Source organism: Megascapheus bottae, chromosome 14 (genome assembly GCF_031878675.1).
Source record: "Megascapheus bottae isolate mThoBot1 chromosome 14, mThoBot2.hap1, whole genome shotgun sequence".
In the NCBI taxonomy this organism is placed as follows: domain Eukaryota; kingdom Metazoa; phylum Chordata; class Mammalia; order Rodentia; family Geomyidae; genus Megascapheus; species Megascapheus bottae.
The window spans coordinates 29,320,906-29,339,528 of NC_143522.1; the positions used below are offsets into that span (position 1 = coordinate 29,320,906).

General features: G+C 47.5%; 1 protein-coding gene across 1 annotated transcript in view; it reads right to left on the reverse strand.

Moving 5' to 3' along the window:
- Positions 1–18,623, reverse strand: part of Degs2 (delta 4-desaturase, sphingolipid 2) — a 54,774-nt gene that overhangs the window by 25,744 nt on the left and 10,407 nt on the right. Inside the window, exon 2 of the mRNA XM_090344826.1 lies at positions 17,866–17,970. The gene's annotated coding sequence lies outside the window, so the exon portion shown is untranslated. The remainder of the gene's footprint in view (positions 1–17,865; positions 17,971–18,623) is intronic.

Below are 18,623 nucleotides of genomic sequence, written 5' to 3' on the forward strand. Positions count from 1 at the left end.
GAGGGTGGGGCATGGGCAGCTGAGGACCTGCTTCAAACCACTAGCTAATCTTAGCAGAATAAAGTGTAAAGTGCAAAAGACATTCTGGACATAATTGGGGCTGAGAGATTAGCTTCAAGTAACCCCCTCCATTTTTCCAACTGAAGGTATTCAAAGGCTAATTGGTATGATAATGTGCCTTGCTTAACAAACAAGCCCTGGAGAAATGGGGATGAGGGATGCTAAGGTGATTTATTAATCTGTTAGCAAAGTTTTGTCCTAAATCATGGTCATCTGCAAGAGTAAGATTGACAAAAATATCTCTTGCCACGAAAAATTCCAGAAAATGTACAACTGATATTCATAGAGTTGCTTAAAGATCTTTGTGCACAAGTGTGTGTGTGTGTGTGTGTGTGTGTGTGTGTGTAAATATGTCCAAGAAAATCTAGCATTTTAATGCATACAGCTGTTAACACTGTAATCAAGAGTTATCTGGCTTAACAAAAATGTAAATCTCCTGAGAACTTAGGGTTTATTTCCCTCCACTGTTAAATTTGGGCTAAGTATGAGAACTGTGAGTTTAAAAGGTTGTTTATCACTGTTAAAGACACTTCCCATTCTGCTTATCTATTTGGAACTGCTTTGGTTTTTATCTCAGTCAGAAATCAAAAGGAAAGGACAGGAAAAAACTTAGAATGGGCCAGTGGGGCTGTGATCCTTGGGACTGAAGGGTGATCTGAGAAGGTTCAGCTCAGCTGGCCCACACATGGTGAAACAGGCCCTGGAGGAGCCCACACAGAGTGGATCAGGCCTTACAGGACACCACACATGGTGGAAGATGGTAAGCTGGCACAAAGACAGTTCATCTAACCCTAAGGAGTGGGATGGGTATATGCCCATTCTATAGGATGAGCCAGGTGGCTCATCTTTGCTTTGTCTCCTTTCCTTGTAATCTGACAGTAAAAACACAATGGTAAAATGGGTGGTGTGACTGATATCTCTAAAACTGCCCCTTGGGGCCAGGAGTTTGGCCTAGTGGCAGAGTGCTTGCCTAGCATGCACGAAGACCCAGGTTCGACTCCTGGATACCACATACATAGAAAAACCCTGGAAGCAATGCTGAGGCTCAAGTGGTAGAGCTCTAGCCTTGAGAAATCCCAAGAACAGTGCTCAGGATGTGAGCTCAAGCCCAGGACTGGCAAATACAAAACAAAACAAAACAAAAAAAACTGCCCCTAGCGGTGATCCAAAAAAAAATATGGTGGGTCATGGGGCTTGAACTCTGGGCCTTGGCATTGTCCCTGAGCTCTTCAGCTCAAGGCTACTGCCCTACCCTTGAGCCACAGCCCCACTTCCCATTTTGTAGTGTTTAATGGAAATACAGAGTCTCACAGTCTTTAGTACCCAGGCTGGCTTTGAACTGGGATCCTCAGATCTCAGCCTCCTGAGTAGGATTACAGGCCTGAGCCACCACACCTGGCTAAAAATTTAAACAGTTTTAAAAGAGAGTTATAAAAGTTAATCTGTGATTTAATTTGGTTTCTAGGCTGTTTTGCAATTAGATGCATTTCGGCAAAAAGCAAAACAGTGCTGTGAGGTTTTTGGTTGTTGTTAAGTCTGAATTCTTGGTGCAGCGGTGGAGGGAAAACCTGCTATTTTAATTTAAAGGTTTTCTAAGAGAACTCAGGCTGCAGAAAGGAAAAAAAAAACAAACACAGAAAAACAAAAAAGTTGGCAGCTGTAAATGTTAGGAAAATGAAGGAGAACAGAAAAGGCACAGACCATACTCAATTGTCAACAGGCAAGGACTCTTTATTGCCAACCAGGGGCACAGGCTTTCCTGTAGATTTGGAGGCTGTGCAAGGGATTTGGGGGCCGGGTTTTTATGGGCCTTACCAAGGAAACAGAGTGAAAATCAGACGGTCATCACTGGGGTGCTGGGGATGGGTACTTCTGGTGATGTCCAGAGTGAAAGGTCCTGCCTGGGGTGCTAGAGACTTCTGGCTGGGCCCAGGTGGGAGTGACCTGCCCACAGGCGAACAGGTGAACACACCTGGTAGTTTGTTTCACCTAGGGAGATGGGATAAGAATCAATCCTACTTTTAAAAATGAGCCTGCCAGGAGAGAAAGGTGTTTCAAGGTTTCACAGGGTTATTCCAACCTAAAATGTAAAATGGTAGAGGAGAAGTCAGTAAAAAAAAAATTTAAAAAAAAAGAGGGGGGGCCATGGGAGTGTAGCCTCGTGGTACAGTGCTCACCTAGCATATACAACGCCCTAGCTTGATTCCTTGATACCACATACACAGAAAAGGCTGTTGTGCCAAGATTGTCCCATGTTCTGGGAATGACCCCCTCTCCCCCCTTGCTCAGGGCCCATGTACTTGAACCCCAGGTGGCAACAGCTTGGTGCTCAGTGGTTAGACACCTGAGCTCTGATTCAACCAGTGGTTTGAGTTATCAAATAGCCAATCAGGTAATTGTAATTCCCCTATAAAAGCTGTGTAAAGTTCTTGCTCAGGGCCTTTCAGCGTTGCCAGCTACGGGTACACAGAGGCCCGAGTCTAGACTCGTAAATAAACGACCCTTGCTTTTTAGCTTTGACTGTGGCCTCTGGTGGTCTTTTTGGGGTTCTAGGAATTCAGGTACAACAAGGCCAGAAGTGGTGCTGTGGCTCAAGTGGCAGGGCACTAGCCTTGAGCAAAAAGTGTCCAAGGACAGTGCTCAGGCCCTGAGTTTAAGCCCCAGGACTGGACAAAAAAAAAGGAGGGGGGGAGCTTTGGAAAGGAGATCAACAATGGGTTCCTGAATGTAAAAATGTGGAAGTAAAAATTGCCCTAAACATTTGTTTCAAAGTAGAGAAAGGAAAAATTAGGACTACCAAAATGACTTTATTTGCTATTCTAGTTTCCCTTATAAGACTTCTGTGGCAATTACAGGCAGGCCCACAGAGAGACAATGATTCTTACAAGCTTGTCAGAGGTAACTTTAGTCCTTACTAAGTTAAATCCATCCTGTTTAGTACCAGGGAGGCCCTGCTCCTGGTGCCTCTCTGTTGCCTTTTGTTTATGTTGGGCTTTTCTCACCACCCAAACCTGTGATCCTTCTCTTTAAAAAGTCTGGTGTAATTTCAAATATAATGTAAAAATCAATGCTAACAAAAATAAAGCCTCTCTTGGGCCAGGAGTTTGGCCTAGTGGTAGAGTGCTTGCCTAGCATGCATGACGTCTTGTATTTGATTTATTTGATTCCTTGGTACCACATACACTGAAAAAAAGCTGGAGCTTTAGCTCAAGTGGCAGAGTGCTAGCTTTGAGAAAGCCCAAGGACAGTGCCCTGAGTTCAAGTCAGATCGGGCAAAAAAAAAAAAAAAGCTTTATGTAAGCTCTGTTGGGGGTTGCAGGTCTTTGAGACATCTGCAGAGACTGGTGCTCCAATTTGACTCTCAAAAGGTGGCTTCTGCTTCCCTGCTGTGTAACATTCTGTTTCAAGTGTGACCAATGTTAGACCTCAGCAGAGCCTGTGGAATAGGATGGAGTTTCATTTGCATTCAAACAATTTGCATTCCAATTCCAGCCTCAAATAATTCTTACCCCAGTGGGGTAACTCCTCCATTTATGCCCCTCCTCCTAACCATCCAACCAGTTGTGGTATCCATTTATCACCACCACAGGATTAAATCAGCTTCAATTAACTGATGGGATCAGAGACCTCAGCTTCTAAGGACTTTAAAACAAAATCAGGGCGTAAAGGCGATAAAATCTTAAAACCTATGTAATAATACACACCTATAATCCCAGCACAGAAGTTGCTTAACTTCATGTAAGACTCTGCGCCTCAAAAACAACAACAAAAAAAAACCAGTGATAACAACGACAAAACACATACTAGGCTCATGTCTGTAATCCTAGCTACTAAGGAGGCTGAGATCTAAGGATCTCTGGCTTGAAACCAGCCTGGGCAAGAAAGTCCAAGAGACTCTATTCTCCAGTTAGCGAGCTGTGGTTCAAGCTTGAGTGACAGAGAGAGAGCCTTGAGGAAAAAAACAAAAAAACACGATTGATAACCAGACCCTGAGTTCAAGCCCCATTATCTAGAAATAAATACAATTTTTTTTGTCAGTCCTGCAGTTTGAACTCAGGCCTGAGAACTGTCCTTAAGCATTCTCAAGGCTAGAGTTCTAACACTTGAGCCACAGCACCATTTCCAGCTTTTTCTACATGTGTGGTACTGAGGAACTGAACCTGGGTCTTTATGCATGCTAGGCAAGCAGTCTATCACTAGGCCAAACTCCCCGCCCTCAATTTTTTATTTACATAATTATTTCAAGCATCAAGCTGTAGTCATACAGCAAAAATATAAGGAAGAGAAAACATTGTAAGGTAACTTAAGTCACAAGGTAACAGAGAAGCCACATATTTTTTTGTTTCGTTTTTTAAATTTCTATACTGCTTACAGGTTACTTGCCTCTGCCCCCACATCAGACTGCACATCCATGATAGATTCTTTTCTCTGCTAAGTGGCTTCTGACAAAACAGAAGCAGCTGTACATGGGGAGAGGTCTGGGCCCCAATTCTCCAGCCCCCTGTTCTCCCTTTCACTGAGGGTCCCTTAGAATAAAAAACCTCTAGACTAAGTGGGGAAACTGAGCCAGGAATTTGACTTCTTACTGGAAACTTATGCTATAAAACTGCAGACCCTGTTTTCAGAAGAATGTCCCCTGACCTCCTGTGGAGTAATGTGAAACTACCACTGTAAAAGTCCTTTGTTTCAAAAGAGCTGATGTTGGGCCAGGAGTGTAGCCTAGTGGCAGAACGCTTGCATAGCATGCACGAAGCCCCCGAGTTCAATTCCTCAGTACAGCTGGGCGAGGAGGCTCACGCCTGTCATCCTAGCTACTCAGGAGGCTGATATCTGAGGATCAAGGTTCAAAGCCAGCCTGGGGCACAAAAGGACCTGAGACTCTTATCTCCAATTAACCTCTAGAAAATGGGAAGTGGGGCTTGACTCAAGGGTAGGGCCCTAGCTTTAAGCTGAAAAGCTCAGGGACACCATCCAGGCCCGGGGTAGGGTGGTAGCCTTGAAATGAAGACAGCACCCAGGCCAAGTTCAAACCCCATGACCCACAAAAAACAAACAGGAAAAAAAAAACACACAAAAAAACAACCCACAGCACAGTTGTAGATCAAAGAAAGTCCTATACCATCTCTACAGCTCTTGGAATTGAGTGAAAATTCTCCATCTATTAACATGCCAAGATGGCAATGAAGACAAGATGATGTTACTTAGCACTAATATCCATATTTTAATACATAGATAACAATAAAGGGGGGCAGATAGACTTAGGATTCATCTGACTTTATTTTTTTCTTTTCCAGTCCTGGGGTTTGAGCTCAGGCCTGGGCCCTGTCCCTGGACTTTCTCAAGGCTGGAGCTCCACCACTCGAGCCTCAGCACCACTTGCGGCCTTTTCTAGGTGTGCGGTACCGAGGAATCGAGCCCGGGTCTCCCGGGCCTTCGTGCATGCTAGGCCACACTCGGGGCCCTGAGGGTGCACTTTAAAGCTGCCACTGTAGCTGGGGGAAGAAGCACCTGAAGTGCAGCCGCGGGGTCCCCACCCCTCCCTCAGGGGCCAGGCGCGTGGCCTGGAGGCCGACGGGGGCCTGGGACAGTCGGTTCCGGGACCTGCCAGGCTCCACCGCGCTCTCCCCAGGTCGCCTGGGCCTCGCCCTTCGGCGCCCCGCTGGAGTGGACCTGGCGGTGGTTGAGACTGTCTGTGGCTCCTCGCTCAACCTCCCCACCGCGGCGAGCCGCGCCGGCACACATCAGGCGCTCACGCGGGACGCTAACCTGCACGCCGGGACCGGTGCCGGGCGCGTCCTCGGCCCGCGCACACCCCGGGCAGGGGCGGCAGGCCCTCCCACCCCGACCCGCGGAGACGAGCGCGGCCCGCAGGCCGCCCTGTGCCGCCCCCTGCCGGCCGCTCTGTCAGCGACGGGAGGACCGGGAGGGCGGAGCTCCGGAACCTGAGAGCCAACCCTGCGCGCGGCGATTGGTCGTCGTCGGTCACGTGTCTCGTCGACTCCACTGGCTTACGCGGGCTGTGGGCGTGGCCCGCTGACTGACACCTCCGCTTTAGGTGGCCTGGCGGGTCGAGTGGGCCGAGACCCCGCGCCCACCCCAACCCCCTTTTCCGTTCGGGGAGGCCCCGCTGTCCCCCTCCCTCCTCTTGGCTCTAGTAGCCACGGCGTTCTGCCACAAGCCACTCGGATCTGGACACCTGCGGCGCAGATACATTCCGAGGCGCTTCTGACCGGAAGTCCCGCCCCGCGTCCTGACCCTCGACGCTTCCGGACACGGCGGGACTGGGCGGTGGGCGGGGCCGGGCGTCGTCCCCGTGCCAGCGCCGGCCGCACCGCGCAGACTCGGGCTCCCCACCCGGTGGTCTGGAGCGTCGCGGGCCAGGCTGCGCGTGCGCGTCCGTGCCGGGCATGGGCCTTGAACCCGGGCCCGTGGGCTCGGCTCGCCCGCACTCCGCCTCTCGAGCCGGCCATGAGCGTAGCTGACCTCGCTTCCTTCCGAGCTCCTTCCTGTCGATCGTGGGGCTTGAACTCGGGGCCTGGCGCCGTCCCCCTCGGGGTTTTCTGGTGGATAAGGAGGTCTGAGTCTCCTGGGCTTCACTGCCTCGACCCTCAGACCTCAGCCGCAGGCCTGAGCCACCGGGCCGGGCTCCTCCCGGCCTCTCGGCACGACCCGCAGATCTCAAGACCCCCGAGGAGCCGGGATTTCAACAGAAGAGAATGTGTGTGTGTGTGTGTGTGTGTGTGTGTGGTCCTGAGCTTTAACCGTCCATCAGGCCTGGCACTTGCTAGGTAGGTGCTCTGCCCCTGCAGCCATGGCCGCAGCTCTTCCATTATTCTTCAGTTAGGGCCTCATGTTTTACCCCAGTGTGCCTGGACCACACAATGTATTTATGCTTCCTCTGCAGCTTTGCACTGGTTAAGAAAGGGTCTTAGGAATCTTCCTCCTCCGGATTTTAGCCTCCCAAATAGCTAGAATTGAAGGTGTGAGCCACTCTGCCCGGCAGCAAACTTTTTTTTTTTTTTTTAATTTTGCTGGAAATAACATTACCAATACACAAAAGTGTATTGGGGCAGGCGGCTCAGGCTTGTAATCCCACCTACTCATGAGGCTGAGATCTGAGGACTCCCAGTTTGAAGCCAACCTAGGCAGGAAAGACCATGAGACGTCTCTTTCCAATTGAACACCTAAAAATCTCAAGTGGAGCTGTGGCTCCAAGTGGTAGAGCACTGTCCTTAAGTCTAAAAAGCTCACTGACCAGGCCCAGGCCTCGGCCCTGAGTTCAAGCCCCATTACTGACAAAAACCAGAAAAGTAGATTAAGGGGGCTGGGAATGTGGCTTAGTGGTAGGGTGCTTGCCTAGTAAGCATGAAGCCCTAGGTTCAATTCCTTGTTCACATCAACAGAAAAAGCCAGACTGATGCTGTGGCTCCAGTGGTAGAGTGCTAGCTTTGAGCACAGAGAGGCTCCGGGACAGTCCCAGGCCCTTAGTTCAAGCCCTGGGACTGAGGAGAAAAAAAAAAAAAAAAGATTAAGGAGCCTAATGAGCTTCCAGGGACTCACTGCACTGAAACAATCCCCCAAACACAGTCTTATGGGTAACTACCTTTATTTTCTTCCTTCTACTGGTGTATGTACGTGTGTGTACACCATCACTGGAACTTGAACTCAGGGCCTGGGCACTATCCCTGAGCTCAAAGCTAGGAGTGCTACCACTGCTTAATTGGAGATGAGTCTCTCAGTGTTGGGGACCGACTGTGGGGTCAGTGACCTTAGACCCACACAATTATGTACACAAGGAAGTAGTTCTTATCATGATAACTTTAAGCAATGTCAATCACTTCTTATCAAGATGACTTTGGGCAATGTTAATCTCTTCTCATTTATCCTATTTGTGACTTGATTACTGTTTTGTATGAAGGTAGCCTCTGGCAGTTCCCTAAGAAGAGTATTTAAGGTGGGAACTTGAAATAAGCTGGGCTGCAGTCTTAGGCGCAGTCTGGAGCTCGCAGCCTTCTTGGGCTGCTGACTTGGGCTGCAGTCCTCCCGAACCCCATCTGTCTGTCTCTCTTCTATTTCTTCCTAGTCCCTGCCCCCTATTTCAGGAATCCCAATCTGCGAACCCTGGTTTGCTGCCGACTGGCTCCGGCATCTTAGAAGCTAGCTATACTGGAGTCTGAAATCTGAAGCTTTCAACTCAAGCCCAGCCTGGGCAGGAAAGTCTGTTTCTTATCTCCAGTGAACCACCAGAAAACTGAAGTGGCACTGTGGCTCAAAGTGGCAGAGCACTAGCCTTGAATGAAAAAGCTCAGGCCCTGAGTTCAAGCCCCACGACCCCCCCAAAAGAAGTCTCTTAGAATGTTCCCGAGTTGGCTTCTTTCCACCATCCTCATAGCTGAGCCTCTTTGTATGCAGGCACGAGCCACCAGCATCTAGACCTGCTATACCTTTTTAATGTAAGTGAAAATGTTTGCATTCTTATCTTGAACTCAAGGCCTAGGCATTGCCCCTGAGCTTCGTTACCTAAAGGCTAGCATTCTACCGCTTCTACCACTTGAGGCACGCCATTTCTGCCCTTTTCTGTTTATATGTTACAGATGGATCAAACCCAGGGCTTCATGCATTCAAGGCCAGAGCTCTACCACTTGAGCCTCAGTACCACTTTCCGGCTTGTTTCTATGTAATGGTACCAAGGAATCAAACCCGGATCTTTGTGCATGCTAGGCAAGCACTCTACCACTAAGCCATATTCCCGGCCCCCCTCATCTAATTTATGTAAGCAATGACATAAAAAATATACAAACATCTAGTGTTTCTGAAGAAAACTCCACAAATGTAGATCATCAGTGCAGCCCTGTTGATAGAAAACCTGGGATCTGAATAACCTCCATCTCCCACACTGCAGGCTCCCTGAGGGCTGAACATGTAGACAGCAGAGATAGAGATCTTTTCATATACTTTTTTTTTTTTTTTTAAACTGAGGGCCTGGGCACTGTTCCTTAGCTTTATTGCACTCAGATTTGGTGCTCTATCATTTGAGCCACAGCTCTACTTCCCTCCTTCGGGGTGGTTAATTAGAGGTAAGAGTCTCAGAGATTTTCCTGTCTGGGTTATCTAACATGGATCCACCTACATCTCAGACTCCAGAATATCTAGGTATACAGGTGTAATCCTAGATACATGTGTGTGTGCATGTGCACACGCATGTGCATGAGTCCTGGGGCTTGAACTCAGGGCCTGGGTGCTGCCCCTGAGCTTTTTGTGCTCAAGGCTAGCATTCTACCAAATGAGCCACTATTCCATTTCCAGCCTTGTTAGTCAATGGGAGATAAGAGCCTCATGAGACTATTTTTTGTCAGTGCTGGTTTTGAACTGGGATCCTTAGATCTCCACCCCCTGAGTAGCTAGGACTGCAAGTGTAAGCAACCAGTGCCCAGCTTCCTACATACTTTTTTTTACAAGTCATTGAGGTGCAATTCTCAACATTTACCTTTCCAAAATGTCTCATTCTAGCAGGGATGTAGCTCATTGATAATGTCCTTGCCTAGCATGCCAAAGAAGATGTGGCTCATGCGTATAATCCTAGCTACTCAGGAGGTGGAGATCTGAGGATTAAGATTCAAAGCCAGCCTGGGCATGCAAGTCCGTGAGACACTTATCTCCGATTAAACACCAGAGAGTTGGAAGTGACACTGGTTCAAGTGGTAGAGCTCTAGCCTTGAGATGAAGAGCTCAGGGACAGTGCCCAGGCCCAGAGTTCAAGCTCCATGACTGAAAAACAAAACAAAACAAAAAAAAGCACCCAATTCGGTGTTTCATATCTTTACAGCTTATGCAAGCATCTCACTTTAGAACACCTCAACCATTGCTTATGAGATCAGCAGTGGTCCCCGGTACCCCATCTCCTTGGGAAGTGCTGGTTTCTTTCTTTTCTTTTTTGTTGGTCATGGGACTTGAATTCTGGGCCTGGGTGTTGTCCCTGACCTGTTCAGCTCAAGGCTACCACCCTACCCCTGGACCCACAGCTCCACTTCTGGTTTTCTGGTGGTTAATTGGAAATAAGAATCTCATGGACTTTAGTGCCTAAGCTGGCTCTGAACCTTGATCCTTCAGATATCAGCCTCCTGACTAGTTAGGATCATGGGCATGAGCCACTGGGCCCAGCAGTGCTGATTTCTTTCTAATATGAAGTGACGTATCTAAGGTCTCTGGTATGTTAATCCTGGGAAAGATGTAAAAGTCGAATTGCTGGGCCAAAAGGCATTTGACATCTTTTTGTTTTTATTTTATTATTATTATTTTGGCAGTTCTGGGCTTGAGCTCAGGGCCTGCGCACTGTCCTTGGACTTTCTCAAGGCTAGAGCTCTACACTTGAGCCTCAGCACCACTTCCAGCTTTTTTCTATGTATGTGGTACTGAGGAATTGAACCTGGGTCTTCGCGCATGCTAGGCAAGCACTTTAACCACGAGGCCAAACTCCCTTCAGCCCTCTTCAGATCTCGAATCTCAGAGTTCCAGGAAGAACCCAGCCTTGCCTGGTGCCAGCCTGAAGCTGAGAGAACCATGTCCTTCGGCTGAGTCTCCTGGGCTCCTCTCCAACCAGACACTCTTATCTGTTCAACACCTAAATGGTTTCTCCCTCCTGCCATTACAGCTGTTTCTTCCTCCTGGGACGCTACCCTTTCTCCATTGTGGACTGGTCTGGACCTCACCCATCCTCTCCAGCTCAGCTCAGCACGATTCTCCTGTGGAGTGCATCAGCTCCTCAAGTGCTCCTCCAGCCTGGGCACAGTAGCTGTAGCTGGTATGGTTCCACAGCAGGCAGCTCAGGTTTCTTCCATCTCTGCCTCCTCCTTGAACGTGGGCTTTGTGGTCAGAGCTCGGACATCCACAGAGCTTTCTGGGAAGAGCTTTGGAGTTACACAAAACGAGGTTGCACTGAGCCATTTCCACAGTTGTAAACTGGGGACACGATGAAGTTCGTGGATGACTGGCAGACAGTGCCCTGGGCTCAGCATGCAGGACCTGGCCTGAGTGTTTTTGCTGCTGTTGTTGGTGGTGGTTTTTTCTTTTCATGCCAGTACTGAGCCTGAGCTCAGGGCCTAGCCTGTGTCTTTTAGCTTTTTCACTAAAGTTATAACTGTAATCACTTCAGCCACAACTCTATTTCTGGCTTCTCAGCTTTTTGGTGGTTAAGTTGGAGAGAAGAGTCCACAATCCTAGCTACTCAGGAGGCTAAGATCTGAGGACTGTGGTACAAAGTCAGCCGAGGCAGGAAAGCCTGTGAGACTTTTTTTTTGGGTCTATCGTGGTCCCTTTGAGCCACAGTGCCACTTCTGGTTTTCTGTGATTCACTGGAGATAAGAGTCTCACAGACTTTCCTCTCTGGGCTGGCTTTGAACCTTGATCCTCAGATCCCAGCCTCCTGCATGGCTAGGATTCCAGGTGTGAGCCACTGGGCACCTGGCTAGCACAGGCTGTGGGGTGAGAGGTGGAATGGGGAAAGGGGAAAGAGAAGCCCAGGGTGGGGACCATGTAGTGGCAGGGCTCTTTGTGGTAAACTACCAAAAGCTACTGTAGTCACCAGGAGGTGACTCTCAGAGGTGAGCTGGGAATCAGGGAATCCTGACCACGAGGGTAAAGTGGGGGCCAGTGACACCAGGCGAGTTCCTATGTGCAGCTGTACAAGGAACCATGTGACCAGGGCTATATCACTGCCCCCTGTACCCAGAACACTGAGGCACTCCATGAGCTAATACTGGGAAAGTTAACACCTTATTTCAGTCTCCAAAATTGCCAGCTACTTGTTGGAACCCAGTTCACTGTGGAATTCCAGAAGATATCAGGAGAGGTGCGGTGCCTAAGGGGAACACCTTCCTGTCCAAGCAGAAGGCAAAGCCCCACTGCTTGGCTGGTACCACAAGGAAGAGAGGACTGAGAGGCCCCATCTGGAAAACAGGCAGAATTCCTTGCAAGCCAGGGTGTGGACCTAACCCTAACTTGTGCAGAGAAATGCATTAAAGCTCATAAATAACCAAACCCCAAACAATGAAAAAAAACAACTGAAATTCTTTAAGAGGACGAAAAAAGCTCAAAAGCACAGCTACTGGTTCTATTAATACCATACAAAGCCAAGACCAATAAATAGAACACGTGTGAAAATTAAAGCTCTGCTAGGAGGGAGGAGAGAGTGAAACAGAGCAGAGGATGGAAGATAAGACGAGGAAAAGAGAAAAAAGCTTGGAGAGGAAAGCATAGGAATTGGAAGAAAGATATAAAAGAAAGGAGGGTTGGGGGGAGGATGGAGGGCAGAAGGAGAGGAAACACTCTTGGGCCTGGTTACATTCAACACCAGTGGGTGTGAAACTTGTTCTTTCTCCTTGCAAGTAACTGTTCAGGTCACGCCTGTAATCCTCATTACTCAGGAGGCTGAGATCTAAGGATCCAGTTTGAAACCAGCCAGAGCAGGAAAGACCCTGAGACCTTATCTCCAGTTAATCACAGAAAAAGCTGGAAGTGGAGCTGGAGTTCAAGTGGTAGAGTGCTAGCCTTGAGAGGGAAAAAAAAAAAAGGAGCTCAGAGACAGCACCTTGGCTCAGAGTGCAAGCCCCATGACAGGAGGGGGGGAAGGAGGAAATAAGAGAGAGGGGAAGATACACTATGCTTCTGGAAGTGGTCTCCAGCTTACCTGCTCTGGGCCCCTGACATCAGAAGAGCTGGCAGAGCCAGCCTAGATGCTCCTTCTCACTCTGCTCCCTAGGGAACCAGACATACATAGCCCAGCCACGCCAGGTTCCTCTGGTTCTGAATGAACCACACACATGGGGAAATTCCACAGCCAAGTTCTGCTCTCCTTCCTTATTCTCCCCCTGCCTGGCCCGAAGGAGCCATTAGCTGATGAGTATAGACTCAGGCCCAGAAAGCAAATGAATTTGGAGGCTCAGGTGGTACTGGAAGACTAAGGTGTCATCTGATGGGGAGACGGAAGGGCCCAAGTATGCAAGGCAAGGGGTGAGGAGAAGACCTCCCAGAAGGCAGGCTGGTACGAGGCACACATCCTTGGGCCTTGATGGGCAACATGTATGACTGCAAGATGGACACCTGGTAGAGGAATTATGGATGGCAGAAGCTTGTGAGTAGAGGAAGTGGAGGCTTCAGAGCTCACTTGAGATGACAGGAGTTCATTTCAGTGGAGGATGGACCCAGATAAGGACAGTTCACCAGAAGCCTAAAGACTGCCTGAGTGTTAAGGCTGAAGGTTGGACAGGAGCAGTTGCAGGTTCTCGATTCCTACTATAGCAGACACTCCAGCACTGAGACACCCCCCACCCCGCCCCCGGCCTTCCCCCTCCCAGGCCTCTGTTTCCACAGAGTGAAGCCTAGAAAGGAGGCTGGCTCCTCACCCAGCTCTGTACATCAGCAGGGGATGCTGGCTTTGCAGGGAACAACTTCTGAGCTGGAGAAGCCAAGATTTTAGATGAGAAGACACAGGTGATGAGAAAATTCCAGAACTTACTTCTGATAGAAGGGAAGCAAGGAAACAGTAAGAGAACTTGAACTCAGTCCAGCACAAAACAGTTAACACTTCATAGTGTTATTAAAAAGGGAGCCAACATCCCCTTAGAATTTTCCTTCTCATGTGAAAAACTTAACAATTGGCTAAAGTGGCCAAAAGACCTGAGACAAATGAGAAGTGATGGAAAAGAACCCATAAATTCGAAATTGACATTTTAGCTTCCACAGTTCTCATTTAGGTTTTTTGTTTTGTTTTGATTTTTGTCAGTCACGGGGCTTGAACTGTGGGCTTGAGCACTGTCCCTGAGCTCTTCAGCTCAAGGCTATCACTCTATCCCTTGAGCCACAGCCCCACTTCCAGTTTTCTGGTGGTTAACTGGAGATAAGAGACTCACAAACATTTGCGCCTGGGCTGGCTTTGAACTGTAGTCCTCAGGTCTCAGCCTCCTGAGTAGCTAGGATTACAGGCGTGAGCCACCACGCCAGGGTCTCATTTAGTTTTTTTCTCTCTCCTTGTAAATAAATTTCGTGTATTCTTTTACACATCCACTGCCACATTGCTCATAATAGCTAAAACATAGAAGTAGCTAGTGGTAGATTTGTGAATAAGCAAAATGTGATATATAGACACAAAGAGAACGTGATTCCAGCTTTTTTCTGACATGTTACCAGACAGATGAAGCTTGGGGACATGAAGTTAAGTGAAAATAAGTCCATTACAAAAAGCCCAAACTGTCTCTCTGTCCTTCACGGTCAAAACCAGAAGGAGTATGCTGGTTGTCAGGATCATGGGAAAAGGGGGATGATGGAATAACACTAACCATTCAAGGGTTGTGTTTGGTTGGTTTGGGGGGTTTTGTTGTTGTTTTTGTCTGTCCTGGGGCTTGTTCTCTGAGCCTGAGCACTGTCCTTGGGTTTTCTTAAGGCTAGAGCTCTACCACTTGAGCCACAGCACCATTTCTGGGCTTTTTCTATGTATATGTGGTACCAAGGAATCGAATCCGGGTCTTTGTGCATGCTAGGCAAGCACTCTACCACTAGGCCAAACTCCTGGCCCTGTTTAGTTGGTTTTTGAGGCAGGGTATCATGTAGCCAAGGCTGGCCTCTAATTCACAGTCCTCCTGTCTGAGCCTCCTGAGTGCTACGCTTAAAGCCTGTACCACCATGCCTACCTTTCTAGTCCCAGTTTTACGAAAGAGAGACAGCATTATAGCTGCATGATTTCAATGTACAGAAATACATTCAAAGATGGGATAAGATGTGAATTTGTTAGGTATATTTTACCACATATTTTTTAGATGTATGTGTGAAATATTACCTATAAAATATACTGTAAAGGAGCTGGGAATGTGGCTTAGTTACAGAAGGCTCGCCTAGCATACATGAAGTCCTGGTTTCGACTACTCAGTACCAAATAAACACAAAAGACTGGAAGTGGTGCTGTGGCTCAAGTGGTAGAGCACTAGCCTTGAGCACAAAGAGGCTCAGGGTCAGAGCTCAGGCCCTGTGTTCAAGCCCCAGGACTGTCAAAAAAAAAAAAATGCCAGGCGCAGTGGCTCAACCCTGTAATCCTAGCTACTTGGGAGACTGAGATCCGAGGATCAAGGTTCAAAGCCATCTCAGGCACTAGTCTTCAATTAACCACTAGAAAACCGGGAGTGGCACTGTGGGTCAAGGTATAGGGCAGAAGCCTTGAGCTGAAGAGCTCGGGGACAGCGCCCAGGCCCAGAGTTCAAGCCCCATGACTAACAAATAAAATAGCCGGGTACAGTGGCTCATGCCTAAAATCCCAGCTACTCAGGAGGCTGAGATCTGAGGATCGTGGTTCAAAGCCACCTCGGGCACTAAAATCTGTGAGACTCTTCAATTAACCACCAGTAAATCGGGTGTGGCACTGTGGCTCAAGGGTTTTTTATATATATATATATATATATATATATATATATAAATTTTATTATATATATAAAACAAAATTTACACCCCAATTTTCCCATACCTTTTCAAAAGTAAGTTGAGCCGGGTGCCAAGGCTCATGCCTATAATCATAGCTGCTCAGTAGGCTGAGATCTGAGGATCAAGGTTGAAAGCCAGCCCAGGCACAAAAAGACCTGAGACTCTTATCCAATTAACCTCTAGAAAACAGGGACTAGAAAACAGGAAGTAGGGCTTAGCTCAAAGGTAGAGTGGTAGCCTGGAGCTAAAGGATTCAGGGACAGCACCTAGGCCTACTTCAAGCCCCAAGACACACAAAAACAAGCAAACAAAAAACCAAGTTGAGATTATACTACCTACAACAGATACTATACAATTGTGCTTCCTTATATTTCATGTGAATCACTGTGTCACCGGATGTAGTTCCCCTCGAAAGGTAGGCGCTCTTCTCATAGTCTGACTTTGACCCCAGAATAAGAATTTTTGAACTAGGGCCAGGAGTTTGGCCTAGTGGTTAAAGTGCTTGCCTAGCATGCATGAGGACCCGGGTTCGATTCCTTGGTACCATATACAGAAAAAAACTGGAAGTGGTGCTGAGGCTCAAGTGGTAGAGCTCTAGCCTTGAGAAAGTCCAAGGACAGTGCTCAGGCCCTGAGCTCAAGCCCAGGACTGGCAAAAAAAAAAAAAAAGAATTTCTGAACTAGTCATAATGGTAAGAAAACTTGGCAAAACTATATTAAGTGAGCCAGCAGCAGGCAAGCAGAGACTCTCTTAACAGGATGTTAGTGCCTTCAGACGGGGAGAGACAAAGTGAGCTCTTTGACATTAGGGGTATTTACAGGATAAAGGCAGGGGTGGCTTAAAGTCATACAGATAGGTGTTTATTTTGGGGCTTGATAATTCTTGGTGTTACCACTGTTGCCACTTGGGCTCAGGGTCTCTGAGATTGACCTGTACTATATGAACAGTATGTTTAAGCATCTCTTTTGGGAAAGAATGTATTCTGCCATGTATTTGAGAACTGGTGTGTACCCTTGAGGTAGAATGCATCCTGCCACAAATATTTACCCTTTGAGACATTCCTCCCAAGTGTTTGCTTCTCCAGCATATGTGGATTTTTAATTGGGGGTAAGAGTCTCACAGACTTTAGTGCCAGGGCTGGCTTTGAACCCTGATCCTCAGATCTCAGCCTCCTGAGTAGCTAGGATTACAGGTGTGTGTCTTTTTTATAATAACCTTTCTCCTTTTTAGGGCACACTAACTGTTCAGGGCCAACAGAAAAGGTCTGATAAAGTTGATCTTGCTCTTTCTCTCCCCCACTCCTGTACTAGTTTATGAAGGAGAACAAGGGATAAAATAGGGAAGAGAGTGCTGTTTCTGTTTCTGTCATTCACCTTATTTTCCCTAGTCTATCCTGCCTCAATGGCACCTATAAAATCTATGGTTTTAGAGGGGATAATCCCATCCAACAAGATAGGATTCAACAGCATAAGGAATCTCAATGCAGCTGCTGATCAATGGGGAACAAAGAATGAGAAAGTAAGAGGCTCACAGCTGTAATTCTAGCTATTCAGGAGGGTGAGATCTGAGGATCAAGGTTCAAAGACAGCCCAAGCACTAAACACCATGATGAGACTTTTATTTCCCATTAACCACCAGAAAACTGAAGTGGCCCTCTGGCTCAAGGGGTAGGGCAGTAGCCTTGAGCTGAAGAGCTCAGGGACAGTGCCAGGCCCAGAGCTGAAGTCCCATGACAGCAGAAAAAAAAAAAAGTAATAGAAGATTATTCTGATTCAAACATATACACTACTGGCTGGGAGTTTGGCCTAGTGGTGGAGTGCTTGCCTAGCATGCATGAAGCCCTGGGTTCCATTCCTCAGTTCCACATACACAGAAAAAGCCAGAATTGGCACTGTAGCTCAAGTGGTAGAATGTTAGTCTTGAGCACAGAAAGGTTTGGAGATAGAGCCCTGAGTTCAAGACTCAGGGGAAAAAAAACCCCAAAAGACATCATGTGTTCCACCAGGCCCTCCAATTCCACCAGGCCACTGAACTGGGCCACTAAAGAGGATGGGGATATAGGCACGACAGATTTGTTAATAACAGCCTCTGCTGAGCAAAACAGTGGAGGGGATTGTGTTAAGACAGGCAAAAACTAATTTCCTATTTATTTCTTTCCTTAAAGTACAAGAGATGGAACTCAGTATCTTACACATGCTTATGCAAGCGCTCTACCACTTAGCCACACATACCACCCCTGGCCTCTTGAAAATATTTTCAAATGACAGAAAACAGTCAGCTGGAGATGGAGCCATGAATAAGCTGTGTGTGGGGGGTGGGGTGAGGTGGAAAGCTACTTACAGGATTTCAAAGTAGCGAGACAGAGGTGTTTGATCCAAAGGTGGTTTATCAAATATATGTAGGATGAGAAACTGGGGATGCTGGTGATCACGAGGAGTTTGTAGTCTAGGAAAGAAAGAGGGATTAAAACACTAAAGAACTTGGGCCAAAATAAAGGGAGTACAGGCCATTGGTAGTTGAAGATTTCTAATGTGGTGTTCTGCGGCATAAAGACCTGGGCTGTAAATGTAGCCCCAGGTCGAAAGAGACAGAAGACCGCCTCCTTCCTATGCTTTGGTCACAAAAATCACTAGACAGACTCAGACACAACCTTCTAGCTTCAGAACACAACAGTGATGTCATTAAACAAAATAGCCCGAGGGCACTTCTAATGCATTCTCCAGGTGAAAAATCAGTTACCATCTTGTTGAGATATGATCTCACTATATTGCTACAGCCTAATTCCTAGGTTCCAGCAAACTGCCTGCTTAAGATTCTCAAAGAGCTGGGACGAAGAACAGGCCACTGTACTGGCTACAATTTTGAACATAATAAAGTCCTTCTCCATTCCATTCTTTAATTCCCAGGTTATGAGACTGTCTCACAAGATTGTCTCCTTTCCTTGCTTTGCCATTCTGGGCTTCTGTTTCTAGGTGGTGGTTGTAGAGTTCCAACATGAAAATGACCATGTAAGGGCTTTTTGGATTTACCCTGTCCAGACAAAGCATGTTTGTAGCATAGGGATAAAGGTAGTAAGACACTACTTGCTGGATTGCAGA